Consider the following 7,727-nt stretch of genomic DNA (forward strand, 5'->3'; position numbering starts at 1 on the left):
TTTGAGGTAGAGTGTGATCCCAGGTAGGAGATTCGAGGATTTACCTGCCACACTCTATTGTAACAACAGAAAATCCCCATGGAATGTCCCATCAGAACAAAATGCATGCTTCAGACAAACTTGTCATTTATAGTAACTCTGGGCCCTCTGGAGAAGAAAAACCAACCAAAAGAAGGAAGGGCTAGAGAGGCCAGTTTGATCCAGGTCCCAGGAGGTAAAAGGAAGGCTAGTTCTGGCTTCCAAAAGGGGAAATTTGACAACAGTCACTTTCCAATGAGGGAAAAAGGGTCACAGCATCCTAGAGAAGGGATAGGCTGGGCATGGCCTGAGCTGATGGTCAGCTCCAGCTCCAACTGTAATTAGCTTTTGAAGGAAAGGCTCTCTTCGAGCTGAGCTAAAGGAGAGTTAAGAGGGATTGAAAAGAAAAAAACTCTATCCAGAACAAGCCACATTGATGCAGGAGGTCGAGTCTGGCTCTACCCTGCAAACAAAAAGAAAATGGGAGATGAGGAAGAAGTTGCTCCTGAAGGACGCATCTGATTAATTGGCTCTGTCGAGTGCCCACAGTTGGTGCTTATGTGTCTCAAATATAGTCAGGAGCCCAGTCTCTGCATTCAAATAAACATACTCCAGCAACCTGAAAGCAATTTAAAAGCAGTTCCCCAGAGAGTTACAGGGCAGGGGATCTTGGCTCTGTCAGGCCCAATGTCCCCATGTTGGCTAATATTTTGAAAAGCCCTCTTTGCCTTCCTAAAAGGAAATTCATCGATAGTACAACCTACTGCCCTTCTTTCTTTCTTTTTTATTTTTTTTTTAAATTTCTTAATTGTTTACTTATCCAGAGAAACTATGCCTTGGCTCAAACATTCATGTTTCATAGTTCAGGAACACAGGTCAGTGACAAACTTCCATGAAATTCAACCAAAGAAATTCTTTACATTCCAAGATCACTTTGTACTCTGAAAGATACCAGCCTTCCTCATCTCCTCAAAATCCTTCCTGGAATCATAACTTCTGTAGAAATCTGCGTATGCCTTCTTTCTTTTGTCTGCCACACCAAACTTATAGGCAGTTGCAAGCCCCAGGGACACAAGGACGGCTCCAACAATATGAACTCACAGACGCTTGGCCAGAAGGCCTCGCATCTGAGGTTTTGCCAAAGCACTGGAAGACATGGTGGTTGTATTCTCATCAATACCAATGTCCTTCAGGATGGACCCCTACTGCCCTTCTTTTAACAACCAATCACTATCATGTCCTGGTTATAATAAAAAAGGAGAAATGAATCTATAATGAAATAATTTATAGTGAAATGACAGGTTTCCATCAGGAAAGAGAACGAGGCAGTCACATGCACATGCCCATATGCAGAATAATTGACTGTAACAGCCAAAAATACAGAAAGAGCAGGTCTATGTCACAGTGGTGTCACTGAGAGGGTCATGGTTTTCCAAACTGGCAACCCCTTCTTGATAATGCTCCGTACAAAACAAAGTGGGTCTTCTTTGACTTACTCTGTAGCTATGTTCCTGGAAACTTCAGTGTTTGTTTCATGTCTATATGTCACCTTCTCTGAACAGAAGATTCTAGGTTCAGATAATCATAAACAGGTTTCTAACCCACATGAATGCCTGGTAGACCATTCAAGTTTCGAGCAGAATTGGGGAATTATCCTTTTTTTAATTTTGCAGGGCACCTAACAAGACTGTCTCCCACCAGGAATGAGTCCTCCAGCTCTGTCTTCAGGACCACCAAAACCACAGATGAGGAATTCTATAACAGGAGATCCCCCTCCTAACCTCCAATGATAACCCTGAAGTCCCTTTCCGGCCTCCCCAGTTCTGCATTTCTCAGTTTGCCTAGAACAAACCCCATAAGATCCCTCTGACCCTAGACAGCTAGTATGTCCTTTTTCCACTCCCAATGCCACATCTCTGAACCCTTGTCAAGTAGATTAACTTAACCCTGTTTCCACTTTGCAGCTGTCTCCACTCTCTTTGTTCCCCAGATTTTATAACATAAACATTCAAGAAACCAGGCAAGATAAGAGCTGGACTCTCCTTAGAAGGCAGGGAAGATTACAGACTCTCTCAAAATATTGTAAGTCTTTCTCCCATGGAGACAGAACTTTTGTGGCAGGTACATAACTAGAACTTTGAGTACAATAGTTTTTGTCACCTACTATGGAGATGATTAAGGTAACTGTTTAGACCAGTCTGCAGGTCAAATACATGCCATTTTCCTATGGCCTACAAGCTAAGAACATTTTTTTACATTTTAAATGGTTAGGGTGGGGGACAAAAGACGAGTAATATTTCACGACATAAAAATTGCACGAAATACAAATTTCAGGGTTCATAAATGAAGTTTTACTGGAATACGGCCACACTCTTTTGCTTACATATTGTTTATGCCCACATTCACTCTACAACCAAAGAGCTGAGTTAGTTGCTGACAGAGAACGTATGGCACAAAAAGCCAAAAATATATACCACCTGGGTCTTTACAGTAAAAGTTTGCTGACTCCTGGTTTGGACAGAGTAAGAGCTTTCAAGAACCTACAATGCGCTGGGCACTAAAGTTAGAGAGAGGGGAGCTGACCAACAAAACATGCTCCTCAAAAATTTCAGAAGTACGTTATTCAGAATCACACAGACTTGGGATCCTGTCTCAGCTCTACTGACCTTGAACATGTTTCTTGACCTCATCTTCTTCATGTATAAAGCACGGTTGTGAAAGACCCACCATCTCCCACAGACATGTGGATGTCAAATGAGGCCACCTGTACAAAGTGCCCTGACCAGAGAAAGGAGATCAGCAAATAGACAAGGAGATGACCTCACTCACTCATTCTCTCGCCTGCTTTCTCAGCATACGTTTGAAGCGAGGGAGAGACAGAAAGGACATATTATATAATTTTATGAATCAATGTCACCCCAATAAATTCAATAAAAATTAGAAAAAATTAAAATTAAAAAATGTTAACAGTATACTATGCTATCATAAATAAATAAATAAATGTTTTTTGTTAGAAAACATGTTTCTTCTTAACATCTCTTTCTACATGGAAAATCCCTATCAGAGGACTATTAAAAGGCCCAAACCTACAGTTAGATGGAAGGCAAGACTGTGATCTCACAACTAAATCATTTTAGTCTGCCTCTCTACTGATATAATATTGCCCTGCTCAAAAATAATAGTAATAATCTGAGAATAGGAAAGTGGAAAACTTCATCCTCTGGAGTTTTCAAAAACTAATTCAGTTGTAATCACAGAAGATGGAAATAAGGATTCATGACACATATTTCTTCCTCCTGGACAGATGAATCTATAACTTGCATTTGATTTTAAATGTGATTTCCCCTGCATCTTCAGTGAGTCTGATTGATAGAACACATGAGGCCACTCAGTAAAATGATACAGTGGAGATCAAAGCACGAGAGATAATTTTCTCCGAAATGTCTGTAGCCAATGGTGAGTTATAAGCCTTTGTCTCCCACTCTATGGAACACAATTTCATTTAAAGTCCAAACCTGTCACTTCAGCATTGTTTATCAAAACGCATCCTATACCACAGTCCCCCAAAGAACAGTGTCAAGTCAAAAGGTAGAAAATCAAATGGATAAAAACATCCGAGGACAAAATTAAGTAAAGGGAACGGCTTCTGCTCTGCATAAATATTACCCACCAGTGATGCATTTGGGACAAGAAATGAAGCCATTCGCCTGCAAGGTAAATACATGGTGTTGTCAGAGGTGCCTGACACAGCCCTATAAACCCAGCGAGTTCTGCTCAGCACCTCATACATCTCTGTTTCATAACTTTGTTTTATTCATGGGTCCACAAAGAGAGTCACAGCTGGGTTCTCGTCTTTGTGCAACTATTTTTATCCTTTTCCTTCTTGGATTCAATCATCCCTTCAACCCTTCGTGACTGAGGATCTACCCTGTACACCACACAGAGTATTCTGGAAGGCAGGGAGGCAGAATACGAGGACCTTTGGTTAAAAGAGCAGGGCTCAAGCCCAGACACTGCTACTTTCCGGCTGTGGGCCCTGGAGCATGTCCCTTCCCCCTCCTGAACCTCAGTTTCCCCATGACAAAGTGCAGGGCAAATGAGACCAAGGACGTGGAAACGCCTGTGCACTGCTGAGCGCTGCACAGAGGCACGCACCGTCCCAGGCCCTGTCACTGGCTTAGGAGGCCTAAGCTGCCCCTGACTCCATGCAGGGGTCTCTACAGCTAAAGGCCAATGGTCTCAGCAGGAAGGTTTAGCGGAGAAAATGACTCCACTGAGGTGTCTCAATTCCTCTGGCACCAATGGACTCCACGATGTTGGAACAGTCACTTTTAAGATCCCTGGGTCCTGCCAACATCATCAGTATGCCACATTCTGGAACCAACCCAGTCTCCAGCCGCATCACTCACCACACCCCACAAGCTTTGCCTGCACTTTGGTAGATGCTGCTATTGCTTATCTAAGAAACAGCCCATCCCTCTTTGCTGAGGGAATCCCAATTTTTTAGGTATTGAACAGTCAGATGATTCACAGGAAACTACTCCCCCCATAAGTCTCAAGGAGTAAATCTTGATTGATCTAAACCAATCATAGTAATACTGGCTCCCTTTCTAGGCATTGCTTTGGAAAAGGCATGTGATCAATTCTGACCAATGAGAATTAATGGAAATTGTGCTGTGAGCTTTGATGATGTTTCTCCTTGTTAAAAAGAGATACGCAGAGGACAGACTTCCCTCTGGATGTGCAAGAATGTGATGCTTGGAGCTGTGGTAGCCACCTTGTGATCATCAAAGGAAAGGATTCACTTGCGAACAAATACATGTGGATTCTGAGTTATTTCCTTGCACAGAATTCTCCTAACACAGCTCATGCCCTGCTGGCCTCAGCGGCAGACGGTGGCTAGCCTGGGCAGGGTCCTGGAGACTTTTCAGGAACCAGTTGCAAGGAACTGCCTTATCTGATCCCTGCTACCAGGCCTCAAGTTTTTTGCCCTCCTCCTCCAACACCCCACCTCCTCTTCCTCCAGCTAATTCTTCGTCCTACTCAGGTTTGAGCTCAGCAGCCACTCCCTCACCAAGGCCATTCCTGACCAGCCCCCACCCAAGGTCAACATACCCTATGATTTATACATTTCCGGGGCTCCAATACTTGTTCTTCATAGCACTTATCATAATATACACTTATGTGTTTGACTATAATTAATGTCCAACTAGGTAAGCACTATGAGAGCAGGGATTACATTGGGTTGACCATTCTAAACTCAGTCCCTACAATAGTTGCCTCAGTAAATATTTATTGAACGGACAAATTAATTAATAATTTCAGTCATACTGATTTCCTGAAAACATCCAAAAATTCTACCTGGAATGTCCTTCAACGTCCCCACCGTGTGCAGTCTTAAAAAACAGAAGCCAAAGGGGACAGATTCGCCCTCTTCCCACAGCCAGGGGACTGAGAGGTTTCATGGGATGCAGAATTATCAGTACTAAAACCATTATGGTCCTAGGAAAACCAGGACGGTTGGGCATCCCACATGTGACTGAGCATGTGACTGGGCTCAGTCGATCAGATGATTTCTCCTGGAATTTGGCTCACAATGCAAGAGCACGGGGCCTGTTTGGTTTCATGGGCTCTCTGCAGGGACAGCTGTGGCCTGCAGGCCACCCGATCCCTGGCAACGTCCTTGGTGCAAGTGCCACTGAACAGCCCTCTAGATCAACTTTGTTTGGGGGCCCTTTTTCAGGGTTGGTCCTTCAGCACTGACCACAGAATATTCTTTTTTCCTTATAGGGAGTTTCTAGAGTGAACAACTGAGAAGGGAGAAAAGAGACAAAAAATCATATCTTATTCTTTAAAGCCCCAGTGTAAGTCCTGGCACAGAGTAAGTATTCGTGAGAGGGTTGATGCATAAATAAAGGAGTGAGAAAATTAAATGAACCCACCCCCCTCTCTGGGATATTATATCAATCAGGATCAGGGCAGGAAACATATGGTGTACTCAAATGGGGCACCTGAGAAACTTCAATAAAGGGGTATGTACAAGGGTGCAAGCAGGGTAGAGGAAGACCACAAAGGAATGTTGCAGTACCCTGGAACTAGGAACAGTGAGGACCCAGTACCACCCCAGGCCTGAGGAGAAAGGAGAGGGAATAGTTATGTAGCCCCGGAGAAAGCTGCCTGGCAGGAGCTGTGGCCTTCAACAGAGAGAGGCAGCCGACACAGGCAACTCCACTGGAAAGAGCAAGAGGAATAAATACCCCAAACTCTCTCTCCTCCCAACCCCTAATATCCTGAGGGTCCTCCACTGGCCAAACCTAACCAGCCACCAGAAGGTAAGGGAGCCCAGGTGATACCATCCACAGGGGTCAGCCTCCTAGGCACAGGAGGGAGGGGCATGGAGAGTGGGGCTAGAGGGGCAAAAGCAAAATATCCAGCGCAGATACTAACCAGAGAACAGACAGACTAAGACCATCTTCTCCATCCGGAGTCTCCAGCCCCAGGAAGGGCAAAGCTCTTTGGAGAGTTAGTCCCACCCACTGCCACCAGTCCCATCAACCAACAGCAGGCTTACACCAAAGTCTGGCATAACTTCTTCCTCTGCACAAGTTTCCACCATTATTTTGCTCGTAAGTGAAACTATTCTCTAAAGCCCAGAGTAATAACAGAGCACAGAAGTCTTGGGGCTCTGTGACTTTGGAGTAGATTCAGGGCTCAAGAGAGTGAAGAAGCCATATCAATGATAGAAATCTGGGCCCCAGGCGGACAACATGGGTAAGCTTCCCCAGCAGATGTGAAGGCTCTCTTCCCTTCACTTAAAAGTAGTAGACACATTAATTATTCACTGTGGTCCCTTCGCTTCCAACTGGGTGGCAGCAATAACTTTTAAAAGCTCAAAGGCATCCTACATCACAGTCCCTCCCTTTGTGCACTGAAAACAGAATCTCACTCACCTCTGGACAGGAAAGCAGAGTCAAGATCCCCTTCTTCTCCTTCTGGGCCCACTAAGCCCTCAGAAAGTCAGCTATGGCTTGCAGGTTTTCAGACAGTTCTGGGAAAGGGGGAAGGATTTACTAGTGATAAGAAGTAAAAATGCAAATGCTTTATTAATGAGATATGTATGTATAGTGCTTGATATAGAGCCCGGCATGGAAAAATACTCAATGCTAGCCATCAGTGTTTATTACCATCATTCTTATTAATACTGGCCATGTTTTGAGCATTTACTATGCACTAGGTATATTTTAGACACTTGATCCTCCCAGCATTTCTGTTTGAAGATCTGTGCTATTTTCTGCCAATTATCCCTTTCCTAAGAACTTCCTCACCCTCCCCTGAACTCGGGGATGAGCATAGCACCCAAGCTAGGCCAAAGGTTCTTTCCTTGGGATTTTGGAGCTTGGGGTCAAGAGAACTGAATCTGTCTCAATCGTGTTCCTGAACCCATAAGATATTAAACTTTAGATTTGTTTTCTGGAGAATGCTGCTTTACACAAGAGATATAAAAAACAATCCTGGAAGCACTTTCTCAAGGCCCAGTGGCCACCCTGCCTTTCTGTGGCTTCTTGTTCTATGAACTACCCCAATATTCTCCCAATAAATTCTTCTTTTGCCCTAAGATACATTGAGTTGGGCTTTTGGCCCTTGCAAACACAAGCATCCTAAATAATACAAATGTTGTGAGACAGGTATTCATACCTCTACTTTCCAGA

General features: G+C 44.0%; 1 pseudogene; it reads right to left on the bottom strand.

Moving 5' to 3' along the window:
- Positions 1–859: 859 nt before the first annotated feature.
- LOC150009213 (cytochrome c oxidase subunit 6C pseudogene) lies at positions 860–1,175 on the bottom strand (annotated as a pseudogene).
- Positions 1,176–7,727: the final 6,552 nt, after the last annotated feature.

Source organism: Furipterus horrens, unplaced genomic scaffold, assembly GCF_987537825.1.
Source record: "Furipterus horrens unplaced genomic scaffold, mFurHor1.1.pri manual_scaffold_5, whole genome shotgun sequence".
In the NCBI taxonomy this organism is placed as follows: Eukaryota; Metazoa; Chordata; class Mammalia; order Chiroptera; family Furipteridae; genus Furipterus; species Furipterus horrens.